Raw genomic sequence first — 20166 nt, 5'->3', positions numbered from 1 at the left:
GTTCCTATGGCATAGTGCCTGGTTCTGCGTTCCAGGTCCATCTGCGAGGACTCTAGGGCTTGTAGTTGGAGCTAATTTTTTGTGGGGGCCTATATATTTGCATTTATAAAATGCCCTCTAGCCACCTCTTTGAATGCTTCCCATCCGATCATGAGAGAGGATGCAGACTCTCTGGTATCCTGAGAGTATTCATCTATAATTTCACTCAGTTTACCCCTAAAGGCTCAATTATCAAGAGTGGTACACTGCAAATGAATAAGGGTACTGTTGCCAAACCTTTGCCTCATTTAACACCAATTTCTAGTTGATTATAATCTGAGAATGTTTTTCCTAGGAACTCAGCTCTGGAACTCAACGTTTGGAGAGACCTAGAACAAACTATGCAGTCTGATTTTACATGCAAGTCATGTGGAAGAGAGGAAAAACAAAATTCCCTAGTCCCAGGGTTTGTGGATCTCCAGGGGTACTCGAATGACCAATGTATCACAAGGTTAACCTCTGTAGTAGATCCAATCCACCAGCATTTTGGAGGCCCAAATAGATGCTTCCATCAGAATCCATGAGGGAAAGAAGGTTGTCGACCTCACTACTGTCATCTTCATTGTGAAAAACTCTTTTGAATGAAGTTGGAAGGGGAGCCACAGCTGACCTTCACTTTGCAATCCACCTTGCACAAAATGGTGCTCGCCCTATAGAACTCCAAAGTTGATCTGTAGCAGGCACTGGGGATGAGGTAATCACCAGCAACCGTCAAGGCCTTCAACAGGAAGATAGGGGCTCCTGGGGCTGGAAAGGTGTTGCCAGCCTCAATGGGGTTGATTAGTGCTGGGCTTGAGGCCCGCAACAGAGGTTTGGTTCAAGATGCCTTAAAAGCCTTGGGGCCAGCAGGGACACCACAAGGATCCACAGGCAGCTGGAAATTAGCCAATAAGGCTTAGGTATATGCAGATACTTGAACAGGGTCAGGGCATGCAGCCAGAAAGGACTTAAGCTGGTTGTTTGGCACCAGGTGCGGAGCGGGGAACAGGCATGCCTACCAGATGACCTGCCCTGTCTACAGAAGAGATGTTGAAAGGAGGATGAGTTCCTCATTCAGTACTCCCCATATTTTCTTGTGGGAGGATTTCTTACAGAATGAAACCTTTGTCCTGTACTTACCTTGAGAACGGGAGTTGGAAGGGGACCTAGAGAGGTGACAGCCAAAGGGATCAAGTCAATTAAACAAGAGGACTACTGCTCCTCAAAGGCTTCTGAATGCACAAATCCACACCAGTCTTGTTTAGGTTCCATAACCTAAAGACAAACATCATAGGGTTATGAAATAGACCCCTGAGTATGGCAAGTGACATCATAAAGAACCTGACTCTTTAGTGGGGTGACATTTTTCATTAACAGGCAGTGCAAATACAATTTACAGCGGAATTCCAGAAAAAATAACATTGGATTCATGTCAAAGGGTGCAAGAAAAAAGGAACTGATGGCAGAGTGCTAGGTGGATCTGCATATATGGCTCTGAGACGTTGCATTCGGAGGAAGAACTGGAGTCAAGTCAGAGTTGTGGTTCCACCTAATTGCACAGAAGCAGTGTTTCAGCTTTGCCGAATCCAGTCTGGTGCCTGGAGGAGATTCCACAGGTGTGGAATTTGCAGGCAGAAGTATGTATCAGAACACAGACTTATGCATGATTGTATACATTTGGTGTAGAATCCTTCCAGCTTGTGGGATTGAAAGCAAACGTCAAATAATTATGATAGCCAGGTTCAAGATAGCCAGTGTATGGGTGTGTATGTATGTTTCTGGGAAAGAAGGAACAGTGTTGTATATAAACGTTGGTGGAAATCCTTCCACTAGCTGTTAGTAATCCTTTCCACTAATTTTCCTTCTTAATTTAGGAGGCAAGATTTTGGGGATAAAGTAAGCGGCTTAGAAGTCTGCCTCTGACAACTGTAAAAAGCATGTGGAAGTAAAGTAAAATTATAAAGAAAAGTGAGTGTTACCACATACTTCTATCTCTCTGTGGGCTTTCCTGACATTGGTCTTAACTGAGACTAAATTTAATAACAATAATTGTGTTTCAATTTCATCAACCAGTGAATGCTGAATATGCTGTTTTCTTCGCTTTATCTTTTTTAATGCACATGCCTTTGTTTACCAAATCCCAGCAACCGACAAGCAGATCACCCTAAGAAAGAAGGCGAATGAAAACAATACACAAAGAAACTTATACAACTCATATATATTTAATACACTATTGTTATGTAACAGTAATACAGCACTGAGAAACACTATCCTAGCTGAAAAACTGTATACATCACTTAAACAGTCAGTCCCAAACCAGACATGTCAAGCGAGGGGAGAACCACCACTATAGTAGGAGGCAGGTACTGCAACCTCATAGGAACTACAGCATCTATAGTAGGGAGCAGCGCAGGCGCTAAGACCTTCATAGGAACTGCAACTCGAGCAGGACACACTGCAAAGTACCCATATCTACTTGTCCAGCAGGCCGGACTGCAGACTTCTAGGGAACTACATCGGCAACGGGGAAGGAGGTGGGGGAGGGCGGGGGAGTTCAGTCTGTCAGACCCCTAAAATGACAGCAACAATAGATGGTGTTTCAGCTTGATGTGCGACGGCGAACAGCTCCAGGTGGTTGAACTGCATAGTATGATTAACAGGAACTACCACTACTGCGGGGGGTAGGTCACAGAAATACATTCACAGGCACTACAGCTCCCACAGGGCACTGCGGACTACAATTGTCTTTGGACTATAAGCTCGATATGGTGACAAAGCATAGTGCGAAAACAGTAGGAACAACCGCTCCAGTAATAGTGCAGACTGAGACAATCACAGAAAAGAGCATAGTCAGTGGGAAGTGCAGTATGTTCCTCTAGGGAACTTCAACTCCAGTATGGGGACAGTGTGCACAGAAAGTAACAGGGATTACAACAAGACCAGGCGCTCTGCAGAGCACTACAGTGATCAGAACGGCAGCTCCTGCAGGGACAGTGCAGACAATGCTTTAATTGAACTAAGGCGGAAAGTAGACTATCTCTAGAACAGCACCTCCTTCAGGGGCCAGTGCAGTAGCCTTCATTCACAGGAACTAGAGCTCTTTCAGGGGCACTGCACAGAAATACAATCACATGATCTAAAGCTCCAGAAATCCACCAAGTAGATTTGAAAAGCTCCAAAAGTTCAGACACTGTTGAACATAGAGCTTCATCAGAGTGAAGCAATGCAAACTGCTAACCCGGCGGGCTACGGCTAGCACTGCTAAGTAACCATGGGGGCAGGGCTGCTACAGTCTGTGAAATCGAGGCTTATTTAGAAAGACCAGATCATACAAAGTGCTAAGATCTCAAAGGGGAAGGAATGGAAATGTTATTCTTTCATAAGTTAAATTCTTGTTCCAATATTTAAATCCAGCAGGACGTGAGACCAAAATACTGTTTCCTGCAGAGCAGCAATGGGATGACAAGAGTTCACAATATGAAACTGGAAAAGAAAATGGTTTAGTTATCTGTAAGAGTGTTTTTAAACAGTAAGCAGACTAATGCAAGTTGGAGGGCAAAAAGTATAGCGAAATTGTAGGAAAGGATGGGACAATAGATGAGCCTGAAAGATTTCCTATGCCATAATATTGTGCCTTCCAAAAAAGGTAAAGATACGAGTGGGTGCAGCATTGTCAGTCCACGACTGAACCAAACACTGTTATATCAATCGTTTTATTGAGGGCTGGAAAGTATCAAGACATTAAAAACTAAAGAAGAGCTTTCAGCTCCATCTGAGCCACAGGAAACCTCTCTCTAGAGGAAGATACAGGGAAAATAAGCCATGACCTAAAATGGGCAAAGATGAGCATTTTGAGGCAGAATGTCAGAGGTTCCTGAACCTCAGCCTGCACATAGCAGTCCCCATCATTCATGGCTGCAGCAGTTCCTTCTGTTAAAGATTCCACCGACAGGTTTGTGTTGGAGATGAAGGACTCCTTCATGGTGGTGTCATAAAGTGTCAATGCTAGATAAAATGCCCAAGCTGGATGAGGAAAGATAGGATAGTGTGTCCCTTTGTGCAACAGTGCTTCAAAGACATAACCCAATTAATCTTTAGAAAATGGCAAAAGTGCCTGAAGGGGCGTGGAGGCAGCATGTGGCGCTACACAAGCATGTACTTACTCAACATATCCAAAGCAGATACATTTAGTCACCCGGAGCTTTTATTCTCCATACGTGAAATAAATATTAGGGACATTCCTTCATTCTCTTACGGATGAGTGTCTGATACAGCTGGGCATCCGCTGGACTAAGAAGACGCATTTCACAATGGCAGTCAAGACTGCCAAGCGCGAACAACATCAGTATTCAACACTGAACTCTTAAGTATTATTGAACATGTACAATGATCACTGAAAAAAACATTCCGAAGTCTTTCGTATTCCACAGGAGGTCAGTATAGGATTAGGACTGGCTATCAATTTGGAGGCTGGAACCACTATGCGTTCTCAAATAAGATGCCTGCTACTCAACACACCTATTCCCTTCGCCAATGAATAAACTATCTCAGGCGGAAGTGTGTGCCAGATACACTTAGTCAACACCCCCCCCCCCTTCTGATTTATTTGTGGAATTCGTAATTAGCAATTAAAAAACAAAAATACACTTCTGGCACCTCACACTAATGTGGAGATGTTGAGTCACTTTTGCTTGCTCCAGTGGATCCAGTAAATGCAAGGCAGGCATCAGACAGACCACTCCACTGTCTTTGCAACAGAACCACCAGATTTCATTTGACCCTGGAGCTCAAACCACGTATTGTTGCAAAGTCTTCGCAAAAGGAAGTCTGCTGGGTGTCCACCACGTGAAAGCTCCATAAAGTTGTGCATTGGTGTCCCCTGAAATCAGACTGCCTTCGACTCCTGCGGTTAAAACCTGCGGAAAAAGGAAGTATTCATATTATGAAGAACTCCAGGGCTAAAGGTCATAAGAGAAGTACTTTTCAGACTATTTACCAGGTAATTTCTGAAAATGTTAGAAAGCGAGCATTCTGTTTGGTGCATAACAACCCAATTGTATTATCACATCATAGACATTCTTAGGATATACGGAGGCATGATTTTTTTCCCTTTTTTAACGTCTGAATAAGCATTTTCTAAGGTCAGCAATGTAACAGTAAAGCTATATTCGCAAAGTTTTGGCAACCAGTTGACCAACAATATATCTAAATCTGCATATCTATATAAAACTTGTTCTATATATTTGTATTTATACATATCCCTATAGATTCATTAATGGAAACAAAAACAAAGGTTAAAGCGATGTTACAGTAAGGTACTGGAATGACACATGAACAAACATGAAAGAAAGAAAAAAAAATCACTGAAAAATGCAAATTATATTTAGCAAAGTAATTATGACTTATGACCCCAATATGTACTGCTTATGACCGCACATATTACTGCACTCATGACATTAAATTACATCATTGATGACATCACTGATTATATTTAAATAACACTGCTGAAATGAAATCAACCAATGATTCAGACAGTGTGCTATAGTCTGCGTGAACGAGGAGTAAAACAGCCCAACTTGATTGCTGGACTTATAAAACTTGCCTGTAAGCTTTTAAAACATGCACAAGAAATTTCCTATTTTAGAGGTGAAGCACTTTTGATGGACTTCATGGTCTTTTCACTTGTATTCACACCATGGATCAGTATATTGGGGGTAGATAACGTTCAGCGACCAACTCTCTGCACATCACTTAACAATAGACCGTTTGGTCAACCACTGAGGAATTGAAGGATGAGGAAGCAGTGTGTAAACATTACAAGGAAGGGTGGGTACTGGGCTTTGCCATATTCAAAACTCTGTGGATAACCCCTGTTGTTCGTGGCATTTGGCCATGCGCACCGGGGGTTGGCAACATGCTGAGGGTTGAACGCAGGGTCTGGCCATGGGGTAAGTCCACAGCCCAACCCCCTATTGTATGCATGATGCAGCGTCTGGTGTGACACCAGGCCTGGCAGACCTCCACTATGTATCTACAAAGTCTGTGCATACTGGAGTTTGGCTGCTTGTGAAGGGGTGGGCACAGATACCAGCCACAAGCGAAGCCCTGTGTCAAACATTTCCTACATATGTCCATAGACCGTGTACAGAGGAGGTCTGATGCTTGCAGAGGGATGGATACAGGGCCTTGTCTGAGCCTCTGTACAGAGCCCAAGTCCTGATGTGAACGATTTGCAGGGTCTAGCGTGAGGCTATGACTTAGATGTCATAAGTGATGTTGTCAGTTATGTCATTTAACATGTCATGAGTGATATGTGAAGTCATAAGCAGTGCATGATAGGGGTGCAAGTTCTAGTTAGTTCACTAAACCATAACTGCTATATGTCAGTGTTTCTTTGGGTTTTGTAAGCTTAACAGGATTTATATACGGTTACCTACCCTGTAGGCATCTGTTCATAGTGTGTAGTGCTGTAGTTAGATTAAAAGGCTCTGCACACTCCTGCCACTTAGAGTGTTGGGCTCAGCTCAGAAGTTCGCAAGATGTTTTACTTCAAAAAAGTGTTTCAAGTCATGCAGTATAGTGGGACTCCTCCCTTAGTTAGCAATGTACATGGGCATCAACTCAATGTTAGATTGTTTTTCGTACAGTGGGTAAGAGTAATATAGAGTAATGCGTGACGCAGTTTAGTGCACATGTGCATTGCTAAAGGAAGATATTTGTAATCAGAGCCACACGCTTCCGGCGAGGAGGGTGTGCACATTTGAATCCACAGCACTCCACGCTATGAACAGATGCCTGTAGGGTAAATTATATTTTCCATTCATAGCATGGGTTACTATAGATACACATGCTCTGCATAGACTGTAAAGCAGTACCCCCTTATAGGTGAGCGCTACCATGTGGATGATGCAGATGCCTGAAATAAAGTCCTTAAGGCTGCCTAACCAAGCACTGCCTGCTGTCTGGCGAGAATAATCACATAATGTTTAGAGAATGTGTGCAGGGTTGACCAAGTGGTTGCTTTACATATATCAGAGAGAGGAATATTTCACAGGAAGGCCATGGTTGCATACTTCTTACAAGTAGAGTATGCCATGAGCGGAATAGGGAGGGTGTTTTTAGCTTTGTGATAGCAAATTTGGATGCACTTTACTTTTCATCTGGCAATTAAGCAGACAAAAGATGATAGGAGGAATGCTTGCAATTTGTTCAACTATTGGTAATCGCTCAACCGGAGAGGCAACCAGGTGCACTGGAACCAGAACCTGGACGAAACACCTCGAGCATCAACACGGAGCATGACAGCATCAACGAACCAACCTTCAACCAGCCGAAGGGGCAACTAGTGGCTAATCTAATAGATCTTACCCTCACAGACCCACAGCAGCAGATCTTGGAGAAAGGCTTGGGTTTCGTTCCCACCAACAAAATTGATAAGTACAAATTGTTCCTAGAAATGAAAGAATTTATGCGCAAACTAAAACTGCGTGCCTTTTTTAAGAACCAAAAAGAGGTAGTAGTAGTAGTAGTTTATTATTTGTTGATTAATTAAAATCATTACAAACAGCAGGAAACAAATTCAATTTACAATCTGATTAAAAAAGAATGATAAAAAAATACAAAACCAGCACATTATTAAATCCGAGATGAGCTCCACAGAAACATATATACATAATTGGCCACAATTGGAGTAAGTTAGTTTTCTAATAAGCACTTTAGCAGCAAAAGGAATAAAGTGCAATGTGCAATCTGGATCAAGATCAAATGCTTTAACCCCTTCCACGCTCATGACGAGCTGGGCTCGTCATGGTGTAGCCTCCTCGCACGCTGATGACGAGCCCAGCTCGTCATGTAACATGGGTTTTTAAAAATCTCAGCATACGGCCGTAATTACAATAGCGCCCATGAGGTTAAAGTAAGCAGCAAAGATTTCTGATAAAGCCATTGTAGATTAAAAATAAGCATAATACACTGTCCACCAACCAAATTTGATGTACTTTGTACTAACAGCATTCGGGACATTAAAATATTAAAGTGCCATGTGCGAGAGGGGCAGGTTATACCTCGACTTGTACGTACTAAAGCAAATACTGTTACTATTAATCAAGTAACACAGAGGGTTAAAGTGGCAAGTGCTAGCAGTCGATATTATCCATAAAGAAGGTATAATCCACTATAGGGTGGAAACGTTAAATTGAGGTGGTACAATTATACAAATTATGCTTAAACGTGCTTTAAAATAGCCCAGCGGTCCCTAAAAACATTTACAATTATTATGTCATCAACATTTTAGTTAACTTTTATAACAGGGATTTCTTCCTTACATAGTTTTGTTTCAGCTATAAGGATATACTTAAACTGATGAATTAAAGTAGCTGTAATACCTCTTAAACATACAATAATTGCAGTTCTGCAGGTTCTTACACCCATTTCCTTAAAAATCGGCTTTAAAATCATCTTTCGTTCTGCAAGCAGTTTAAGGGCACAAAGTTACTATGTGCTGTAAGGTTTCTTCATTCTTACCACATAATCTACAGACATTAGATGGACACTTTTTTCCCATTTTGGGATTCCATCTTTGGTTGGGTATCTCCCAAACCTTAACATACATTTATTCTTAATTAAAGGTTTTAAATGAACTAGCAGATAAGGTTGGGGATACAGTTAGATAAAAGAGTTAGCGATTGATTAAAGATGTTTTTTTTCCCTTAGTTCACCTTTGTCCATTATACAAGACAAAAGGGCTGCCGATTGATTAATTGTTTTTTTGTAGACCATTTTACTCCTTGTTTCATCCAGTTCGGGCATTCAAAGGTATGTAAACATTCATCTAAATAGGTTTGCCAGCTTTTCAAATGGGCCCCTCTTTGGATCTCAAGCCAACACAGATTAGCCAACGAATCTTCCTCGGATCTGGATAATAACAGTAAGGACTTTAAAAATGTAGATTGTCTGACTAGCGCTGTCTTTTCAATCCAAATTTGAGTCTAACATTTGCGCGGCTAATGTGTTTTGGGATTCTAAAGACCGATTTGTATGCCCTTATTTCAAGATCGTCTAGTAAATTAGCATCTTTGCCCCGAAAAATAATAGAACCGTAGTCCAAAGAGGGAATTAACTTCGCTTTCATGGCTTTTAACAAATGATCATAGTTTGGGCATAGTAATTTATCTCTAAGTTTTCTAAAGGCGAATGTGAGAGATGATCCTTTAGCTTCAAGGTTATTAAAATGTTTCCTAAAAGATAAATTATGATCAAATGTAATCCCTAAGTATTTGCAAGATTTTACACACTCAATAACCAGACCGTTGATATTCCATTCTTTAACTCCTAATTTACCTTTTCCCATGGTCATTATTTTTATTTTTTGTGTTTATTTTTAGACCATTTCCTTTAACATATAGATTAAAAGAGTCTATTAATCTTTTAAGACCTATAACTGTCTGGCTTAGTAAAACAGTGTCATCAGCATATTGTAAGTATTTAATCGCCTTACCTATCACAGAGGATGAATGAGCATTAATGTCTTTAAAATGGGCTGGAAGGTCGAACATAAAAAGATTAAAAAGGCAAGGGGCCAAAACACAACCTTGTTTCAAGCCGATATTGGTTTCAAGGCGACGAGTTGTATGTCTACCGTCGCCTACTTTGATCTGGACCCACGCATCGGAGTATAATAATTTGATCATTTTTAAAAGTGCGTCAGATATCCCCAATCAGCTAACTTTGTCCATAATAAGTCTTGGGGCACAGAGTCAAAGGCGGCTTTTAAATCAATAAAACATATATACAGTTTTTGTTTCCTGAATTTAGCTCTTTCGCCTAATAAGAGTTAATAAAACCAAGTTTGTATAAGTTGATTCGCCCTTTCTAAAACCAGTTTGTAAGTTTGGTATCAGATCTTCTCTTGATCTTCTCTTGAAGCCCATGATTCCAATTCCTCTAGAAGGCAGCTTGCAAATATTTCGACATCAACATCTGTTAGGGCTATTAGTCTATAGTTTGCTGGGTTATCTTGGGGGCCACTTTTATAAATTGGTTGTAAGATGCTTCCCTGCCAAGAAATAGGAGATTTACCGGTTCTGAGTACATCATTGAACAGGAGCGTAAGGACCTCTGGCCAATCCTTTAAAGTATCTTTAAAGATGGCGTTTGGCATTCCGTTGGGACCTGGTGCACCGTTTGATCGAATCTTATTTATCACTTTTTTTTACTTTATCTACCGTCTATGACTCAATATCCGGGGTACGTATTGGATCTTGCCCCGATATTTTTATTATCTATGGACGGTTATTGCGAGTAAAAATAGTTTTACCACCAATACGCTGAGGGCCTAAATTAACACTTTTAAAATAATTGAAAAAGGTCACCCAAGTTGATTCGTCAATATTTGCGCTATTGCTTCTATTATTTCCATTTTCTAAATTGTTAATAATACTCCAGAAAAGCCTTGGATCTTTCGATTTGCAGAAATGATGTAATTTGGACCAAATAGTTTCATAATATGCTTGTTTAGCCTTCCAGATTTCATTCCTGTAAACATTTTTTAATTTTCTAATTTGTTGAGCTGCCACAACGTATGAAGGTCCGTTCGCTTTCCTATATATTGATCTTATTTTTTGTTAAGATTACTTTTAAGGTATTGTAAGCGATGGGAAAGCCATCCTGGATTCCTGGGAATTAACGTCTTACTACCTGAAGCTTTTAGATTAGAAAAATTAGTCAAAAGCGCAGTACATAAACAAGGCCAAAGTTCTACCATGGAATTACCCTCTGAAATCGCATCTTGTAGATCTACAATTAGACCGGCTAGCACTTCTAAGATATCTTTTTTAATTTTATCATTCCATATAAGTCTTTTTAGATTGAAGGCGGAAGGCACTGTTTTAATTACTCTTGACTCTGGCAGATAATCAAAGGCAAAAGCAAGAGTAATAACTTGAGGATTATGGTCGCTCTCGATCCTTGGTACTGCCTGATAGCTTTGAACTGCCTTCATAAGTTTTTCCGAAATTATGCTGTAATCAATTATGGAAGGACTATAACTTTTGCTAAATGTTGGTGTATTATCAGCGTCTTTGAGGATATTTAAGTTATATTTTATGAACTCACAGTTGGACCATTCTAATAAAATATTTTACGGTGCGATCCCTTTTTATATGAAAAAAGGTGCATGTTAAAATTCCCAGTAATGATGATTATCGAGTCCAAATGGTCATAGAGTGACACTTCCACCGTTTCCCATAACTGTACGAGTTGTGTAGACCCGATCTATTTCTTTGAACTCAAATAAACATTTAGAAAAATAATTGATTGTTTGGCAATTAATTTTTTTTTTAAATTCAAAAGATTTTTTATTAGGATTAATTTAACACACAATATCCATTTTACTTGAAGATGCATCTGAAAGTGTTTTTCATCAAGGTTTAAAGAAACATATATAGAGAGGCCTCCACTAGGACGACCTATAGAGGCCTCACGAGTTGCCACATTCAAATATTAGAAATAGCCGATAATAGGTTCACTACACATGAGCCAAGTCTCCTGTAGTATTAAAATATCAAAGGAATTCAGAAAACACATTACACTCGAGTCCTCAAGAAGTGTTTTAAAACCATTAGTGTTCCAAGAACAGAATTTCAAAGGTTTTAATGTTTTTACAGGGAAAGGTTGGCATCAATCATTCTTTGCAGAATTAGCCTTTGATAGAATTGAAGGAAGCCAACTCCAATCCTCAATTGGGTTGGGGGTAGTCCTTAGTTCTTCACATACTCGTGAGCCTGACTGACAGCTCCTGATCTTAATACCACGAAGCAAGTTCAGCTCGGTTGATGGGCCTGAAGCACCTTTCAGTACTCTAACAGGTGAACCCTGAGCTAGTTTTTGTCTGCCCGTTATTTGGATCATACTACAAGGAGATTTAGCAGGAATCAACAGAGCGGGGTAATGAATTCTACAAATATTCCTGACTTTGATGCCCCATTTGTCAAATGTATCAACATTGAAAATTATTTTGCTGAAAATATCCTAACTTCGCCAAGTAGTAACAGATGTTTCGTTATTGCAATCGGTCTTAAACTCCACCGATTCCAGATCTTCCGATGTTACGTCCTTCAGATCTGGAATTGCATTAAATAACTTCAGAATATTTCTGCGATTCAGAATATCCTAAGAACCTCTCGCGGTGTACTGAGGGCAAAAGACTACTTTCCTCTTTTTTCAACCTGACTATCTGTAATTTTTTTTCGTCCTTAACTCTAGAAACAACCGGGGCCTTCCTCACAACGAAAGGGTAAAATGCGGGCACTGCATGCTGGCATGAGGCAGGCAGCTCAATTGATTTTTGGGCTAGAGTGCATGAGAGAGCAGCATTAGTTTTATTTCTTGAGCCATGTGGATTTATAGAGTTTACAATTTCCCAATTGGGGGTGGTTTGTTCTCTATGTAGTTCCACCGATTCAAAATATTGTTGATCAGGCATGGAGTCTCTTATTTGAGAAACCTCTGGCCACATGCTAGCATAGGACTCACCCTGCACTGGGTTATTAGTGGAATGGCCATTTTGTTTATCCCTTAAATTAGCTTCAGGGACTTCTATAAGTCTAAATATTGGAAATAGACCTTTTTTTCTGGATTCTTTGATATTTTTAGGGTTTGTAGTTGATCCACTCTTTCGGATTCTTTAATATTTTTAGGGTTTATGGTTGCTTCCTCTCTGGGGAGCTCAATTACCTGAAGGATTTTGTTATGATTTTTCCTCAACCTTTTTCTAGCCCTTTTTGATAAGATCCCAGGGCTAGCTGTTGCACCCAAAACTTGGCCAATTTCTGGGATCTTTTTGGCTTTGGAATTTTTAATGATAACTTTTGGCGATTTATTTCCCTCCGGGCTCTTACTTGTCAATTCATCAGGCATGAAATGCGACTTGTTTGTACCATCTTTAGTTGCGCTGTTTCTGCCTTCGTGTGAAAAGGCTAGTTTATCTATAGTAGTCCCCCCACCATCATTAGGGTCATTAATAATATTTTGTTTACCAAGACAATTGATAGCCTCTTCGATATATTGAACCTTTCTAACAGACAACAATTTTACCTCCTGTACCACAGAACTAACAATTGACGGTAGATCTGAGATTTTGTCAATCAGTTGAGCACAGGTACAGGTTATTAGTTGACCTTCTTTGTCCTTTTGTACTTTAGTAATCAGATCAGATAGATGGTGTAGCTTTTCATCTATTCCAACTACATGTGATGCCAGCGTGTTTAAAATGTCAACCTGCATGTCTAATTTGTCTGAATGGAAGTTAAGGGCATTAGTAATTGAGTCCATAGTATGAAGTAGACTGTCCCATAATCCACCCTCAGGACCAGTTTTTTTTCTATTTGCCCTGATCTTACCTGGAAATTTCCGTCAAATTTGGTTAGCAAAGAAAGATCCAATGAATTCAACCGATCGTTTGAGTCTGTATTAATGGATTTCCTTCGATCATTAACAATGGGGTCTTTTTCACTATTAACCACACCTGGAACCATTAATGAATTATTCAAGAAAAAACTATTCTCTCAAGTTATACTTGACTGGTCCAGGTTAAGGGGTCTTACATTACCATTTTTGTTGGAATGACCATTTGGGCTAGATACTAAGTCGGCAGTTGATAGTGCCCTATCTGATACAAAAACCTCCTCACTTGTGTTCTGTTCTAAACCTGAGGAAATATCAATGACTGAACCTTGCTCCTTTTGCCTCCGGCTGTCTGATTGCAGAAAGCGTCCTGACTACTGACGACCCCAGTAGACTCCGTGCAGCATACTACAGATTTATGCAAGTGAATTTGAGCTTTGTGAATTTGAGCTTTTGCCCCAATCTGACCAGGCGACGGAAAGGAGAGTTTGAACTCAGATGATATCCCTGCTATTTCAACATTTTCAACACTATTCCCCTTTTTTCCCTAATCAGAAATGATCTTATTGTGGCAAACTCCATCCTCCTTTTGCTCATCTATTTCTAATGAGACTCTATTAATACACATGGGTGAGCACCTTTTTTACCCAATGGCACGGATGCTAAAGGGTGCGTTTCACAGATATCAACAGACCCACAATTGTTATTGTTTTTTCTTTGTTGTTTTTGAGACTGCTTTTGTTGATACTTAAAGAAAAAGCTCTTAATAGATGGCTGAATAACATGAGTGACGTGTGGCAAATTCTTACAGTCGTGACCTGAGGTAGCGGGGGCAACCACCAATTGTGCCTGGTCATTTAAATGCTCCTTTCTAAAGACCGATGTCGCTGCCTCAGTTGTATGCCCAGTTGTATCCCTTAACGGTGCAAAACACCAGGACCTGCTTCATTTTCTTTTTCTTGACCTCGCTCGATTTGGGTTGCAACGTCCATAAGCTCCTCTGGCTTTTGTCGTTTTTTCTGCTTAGGCAGAGCCCCACGTTGACGGCCTGATCTCATATCCACAGATCACAGACTAAGGTTTGTATTATGTCAAAGTAGAAGAAGAAAGGAAATGAACAGGCACACAGTCTTTGCTTGATCTGTGATTAGCGCAACCCTGATGCAAACTGATCAAAGGGGCACTGGGCCAACACAGGGTCCAACACAAGGTCCGACACGGGCTCACTTGAACACTTGGTAGTGGCCTCCTCTCCACTGTACCGCGCTTCTCTTTTCTTCCCTGTGCGAACCACCCCAGCCGGTTGCACGCTGACTCCCGGCCTCCCCCTTCAAAGGCGGTCTCAAAGGGCGACGCCCTCCTCACAACCCACAACAACTCACAGCAAGTGAGGGTTCAGCCCCACCGCACCGCGTCACACTCCTCGTGGCTCACTGCTGGATAATGTTTGACCAGTGTTTGAACTGTGCCCCGGCACACCTGCTCCTCACCTCCTCCTCTCCTCTCCGCACACCACGCCTCAGGATCTTCAACAGGTGAGGCTAGTACGCTCACCCACGCTCGAGCTTCTCCAGGGCCCCACTATGGACCTACACCGCCCCCCCCTGCTTGTCTGCTCGTTTCCTGAGTGCCCAGCCCACAATCGCCGATACCGCCAAAACCTCCGAGCTGAGGCGAGGCGAAGCACAGGCAATGGGGCAGGCACAGCGACCAGCAGCCGTCGGGGGCTGGCGGGTGGGGGCTAGCGGGTAGCGGTAAACCCGCGGTCAGGTGCTCCTCACCTCCTCCTCTCCTCTCCGCACACCACGCCTCAGGATCATTCAACAGGTGAGGCTATTCCGCTCACCCACGCTCGAGCTTCTCCAGGGCCCCACTATGGACCTACACCGCCCCCCCCTGCTTGTCTGCTCGTTTCCTGAGTGCCCAGCCCACAATCGCCGATACCGCCAAAACCTCCGAGCTGAGGCGAGGCGAAGCACAGGCAATGGGGCAGGCACAGCGACCAGCAGTCGTCGGGGGCTGGCGGGTGGGGGCTAGCGGGTAGCGGTAAACCCGCGGTCAGGTGAAAAATCGGGTGAGTCGGGTGATGCAGCGATCTTATGCGGGAGTGGGAGTATTCGATAGCCTGGTGATAGCCCAAAGCTCGGCAACCTTGGCGGCTCTGCAGTTCGGCAGCAAGTACGTGACTCCTCCTCCTGTGCTCCCCTGCGGCTCAGCGGCACCAAGGTGAACCAGAACAGAAAGAGATGGAAACTACAGAGGAACAAAAAACCGACACAGGACTACGACAGAAATCCACTTTCACCCCTCTAGACTCAACTTTACCGGTTGAGCTACTAGCTTTTTAGAAAGCGGTCATGGAAGAATTAGCAGACCTACCAAATAGGGACACGGATACCTTCCAGAACACCACCCGGATCGAGAAGGAAGCCTTACGGGATTTGGCAAACAACAATGATTTGGTTATAAAACCAGCAAACAAGGGGGGTGCCATTGTGATCCAAACTAAAAACAACTACGACACGGAATGCAGGAGACTCCTTGACTATGGTAGGAACTATGAGATCCTTCGAGATGATCCAACAGAAGAGATCCAGATACGTATCATGGTGATGGTAGAGAAAGCAACAGCTCATGATTGGGTATCAAAAAAAAGAAGCGGATTTCCTAATACCAAAATCCCCGATAACACCGTATTTCTGTACCATCCCCCAAATCCACAAAAATGTGGCGTACACTCCTGGCCGCCCGATCGTATCAGGCATAGGTTCAATATTGGAACCCCTCTCAAAATTTGCGAATGCTTTTCTTAGACCCCTAGTCCAAAAAAACAACACCTACCTGAAAGATACCAAGACGGTTCTACAACTAATTGAGGATCTCCCATTCGACCCCAACAACAACTTACCATTGGGACTCTATGTCAAAAGCCTGTATACAAGTCTACCCCACAATGAGACACTCAATATAATTGAAGAGGTCCTTTACTCAGCACTTTGGGACTACCAGACACCCAGGAATGTAGTGATGGAGTGCATCAATCTAGCACTAAAAACAACTTTTTTCTCGATGAGGGGGTACACTACCTACAGAAGCATGGGACCAGCATGGGGAGCACTTTTGCTCCCAGCCTGGCTGGTCTCTACGTACACCACCTAGAGACCACCAAAATACTGCACCAGCAAAACCCGTTCCACAACCACATAGTGGTCTGGAAACTGTACATTGATGATGTCCTTGTTGTATGGAAGGGCAACACTGAATCAGTTGAGGGTTTTATGACATGGCTCAACGAACAGGATGTGTTTTTGAAATTCATCCACACACTCTCAAATGAAAACCGGGTATTCCTTGACTTAAACATCTACCCGGAAGAGGGAGGACTAAAAACCAAAACGCATTTTAAACCTACAGCAAAGAATTGTCTCCTTTTGTACAATAGCTTCCACCCAAGGAACCTGCAGGACAATCTCCCTTATGGACTATTTCTCCGTCTTCGGACAAATTGTTCAGACGTCTTGGAGTTAAAAAAACAAGCATCCGACTTAGAAGTCAAACTGCTGAAAAGAAACTACCCTAAAAAAGTTGTGCAGAAAGGTTTGAAAAGGGCAAGGAATAATAACAGGGATGCACTATTAGAGAACCGCACACCTAGGGAACCTGAAACACGCCCTATATGTGTCACAACCTACAATACTAATTCTAACAGAATATCCAAAATAGTTAACAAGCACTGGAGAATCCTGAATCGTGGTGGTCTTGATTTCCCAAAACCTATGTTCTCCCATAAAAGAGAAAGGAACTTAAATGACTTTCTGGTACACACACGAACAAGGGCCATACAAGAAGCTAACCCCTATACCACTGGCCTGCAACAAATACAGGGCCACTACCACTGTGGTACATGTAGTACCTGTGAGCTGACTCAGAGGAGCAAAAAAATCACATTCACTAATGGCTCAACATGGGAACAAAAAGCTTTCACGAACTGCAACAGCAGAAGCGTGATCTATATGATCACCTGCCCCTGCCGAAAAGAATACATTGGAATGACATCTAGACCTGTAAAAATACAGATCAGAGAGCACAAGAGTAATGTGCGATGTAAAAAAAGCACCACAAAAATGGCAGGGCATTTCCTCACTATGGGACACAGCATCAATGATTTACAATGGACTGTGATTGAGCAAATCCAGAATGAGAGGGGTCTACTTGAAAAGGAACAACTTTGGGCGTTTCGCTTAGGGACACGTGACAGAGCTGAACGATGACATTCTGTGGGCTCAGCTGACCTCACATTAAGCAACAACCTCCCAACTGTAATGTACCATGTGCAACACCAACATACTGAGTATCACCTAGTGTGCAGAGGATATATTCATCCTTTGAAATATATCACTACACACCGTGTTGGGAATATAGCTTTCTCAATTTACCCTTATGATAAAGTAACACCTGAATAACGTAAACCATTACTGAATGTAGCTCAAAAGTCTTCTCATATGAACCCACCAAGAATACTAAGATTACATAACGACCAATTCTAGCAGGATACTACAAAACATCCGTTTTGTATTTATTTCTATTTTTAGTTTAATTTGGAAATGTATGCACTAGTCGGGTTGTGTTTATTTCCAGACATTATGGTACAACATACACGGACCCCGCCCCCTTTTATAAGGAGACGCGCCTCACGTGCGGTTTTCTACCGCGTGAGTCAGCTATGACATTGACCGGCAGCCTGACTCACATACGGCTATAAACGGAACTACCGTCCTCCGCGTTGGACATTAATCTGCTGTTATTTACTTTAGCCACACCATGAAAACGAGCCTAATGCATCACTTCCCATCTCAACAGCAAAAACGTACGTTAGCAGTCTAGTGTACCTACTTTTGCCGCATCAGGAAGTAAGCCCAATGCATCACGTCCGCTATCAACAGAGAAACTTCCGCCTATCTCAGCATATTGGGCACCTCTCTAGCGTTTCAAGACTACTATTGAAAACATACTTCTGGCCACACGACCAGGTGAATTTGTTTAGACCAATTAAGAGCCACATAAATACTCCCCCTACCTCCCTCTCTGTCAAAACCACGGAGCCGCGGGATGGCGAGAGGAGGCGAGGACTGCATTATCCTGAGTGAGTACGGCATAGCTGCATGGGGGGAGAAGGTATTAGCTTTGACTATGCCTTTCCAGACTTTTTTCACGCTGGCAGCAAAGACACCAAGAGAACCCTGTGTTCTCCCATGACTTTGCTTTGTGATTATTTCCTTTGTGAACCCAATAGAGGAAGGTCATTTATCCCTTTTCTCTCCCACAAACAGAATACAGTGGCAATTACCTCCCCACCCGAAAAGAAGGCTCATGGAGCACTGACTCCTACCGTTTCTATTATGTACTTTCTTTCCAATCTAAACATCTTTGGAAATTCACGATATAAAGAGTGTGTTTTCTGTTTAATGTTTGTGTGTTTTGTGTTTGTCTTCCCTCCCCCTTTTTTCCTGAACATGTCACAGCACTTGTGGTTAATTATAAGATTTAAAAATTAGAAAAAACGCTAATTTCACGATGCATCACCTTTTCTCTCTCCATCCAGGTGATCTGTGCTTGCGCATTGGAAAGCGCACATGAAGTAACTGTGCTCTCTCTTTCAGGCTTATTTTCAGAAATACTGACAGAGCTTACATGATATCAATACCAACTGGGTACTGTATTTTAACATACATTTTTGTATATATACACATTTTTTCACAAATTGATAGCAACATAGTGAGCACCTAAGGGATCATCTTCAGTCCTGATGAAGAAGCCTTGGTGCTTCGAAACAGGTTGACATACCTAGGAGTATCAGCACATTAAAAGCGTGATATCTCCGAAACACCTTTTTTAACAGTACCAGCCTATGACTGAAAAAAATGTCTTTAGTCCATAAGGCCAGGTACTTTTTAAGCCACACATCTCATCCACCCCTGACCCTTTCTCTCACTACATATACATCACACATGGCACTACAATAACAGTGCTCCAGCGTAATGGCTAGTCGTAGCAGGCCCCGTCCCGCCGCAGGCGGGAAAACCCCTATGATGAAGCATGATACCAAGGGCCCTTTTGGTGTGTGAGGGGTATTTTAACAAACACAGTGTATGCCCTACCAAGTCTCTGGACATACTTCCCTTCCGACCTCTTTGAGTGATTATTTTATTAACAAAAGGATCCACCTCAATGTAGAATTCCATCTGCGAAGGTGGAAAGTAGGCAAAAGAACGATAGGTTGTAATGATACCCTAATCAATTGCCAGTGGTTAGACAAATTGCAGGCATTCCTCCTATCACCTTTGTGTGCTTGATATACCGCCACAACACGTGGGTCATGTGCTCACCGTGCCTCTCTTGGGTCCTTGTGCTCAAGGGTCAAGACCGATTTGCATATGGCTCGGTCCAAACTGAGTTGATATGGTGAGCAAAGGAGTGGTGGGTTGGAATGCTACCCAAAGCAATTGCTAGTGATTAGATAAATTGGATGAGACCAAATGGCTAGGCAGTCCTGCCAAGTGTCACGCAACAAGTGTGACGCTCACGCATTTCAGTATGGTGTTCCGCATCACGCACTGAAATGCATTGTCACGCATTTGCCACCTGCCAGACCGCGCCACCAGCGGCGCCTGTGCACCAGCTCTCTGCTGCTCCCGAGAGACGCGCTGAGATGCTGGGCTCAGTTCCTAAACAGTTAAACCATCTGCT

At 42.3% G+C, this 20166-nt stretch overlaps 1 protein-coding gene across 1 annotated transcript in view; it reads right to left on the bottom strand.

The window, feature by feature from the left end:
* Window positions 1–2224: 2224 nt before the first annotated feature.
* The window catches only part of DENND6B (DENN domain containing 6B), a 324585-nt gene continuing 306643 nt past the window's right edge, over window positions 2225–20166 (bottom strand). The window contains exon 21 of the mRNA XM_086918846.1: window positions 2225–4934. The gene's annotated coding sequence lies outside the window, so the exon portion shown is untranslated. The remainder of the gene's footprint in view (window positions 4935–20166) is intronic.

This window comes from Lissotriton vulgaris, chromosome 1_1 (genome assembly GCF_964263255.1).
Source record: "Lissotriton vulgaris chromosome 1_1, aLisVul1.2, whole genome shotgun sequence".
NCBI lineage: Eukaryota > Metazoa > Chordata > Amphibia > Caudata > Salamandridae > Lissotriton > Lissotriton vulgaris.
Note: the sequence above shows the minus strand (reverse complement) of the source record. Positions and strands in the feature narration are given on the sequence as shown.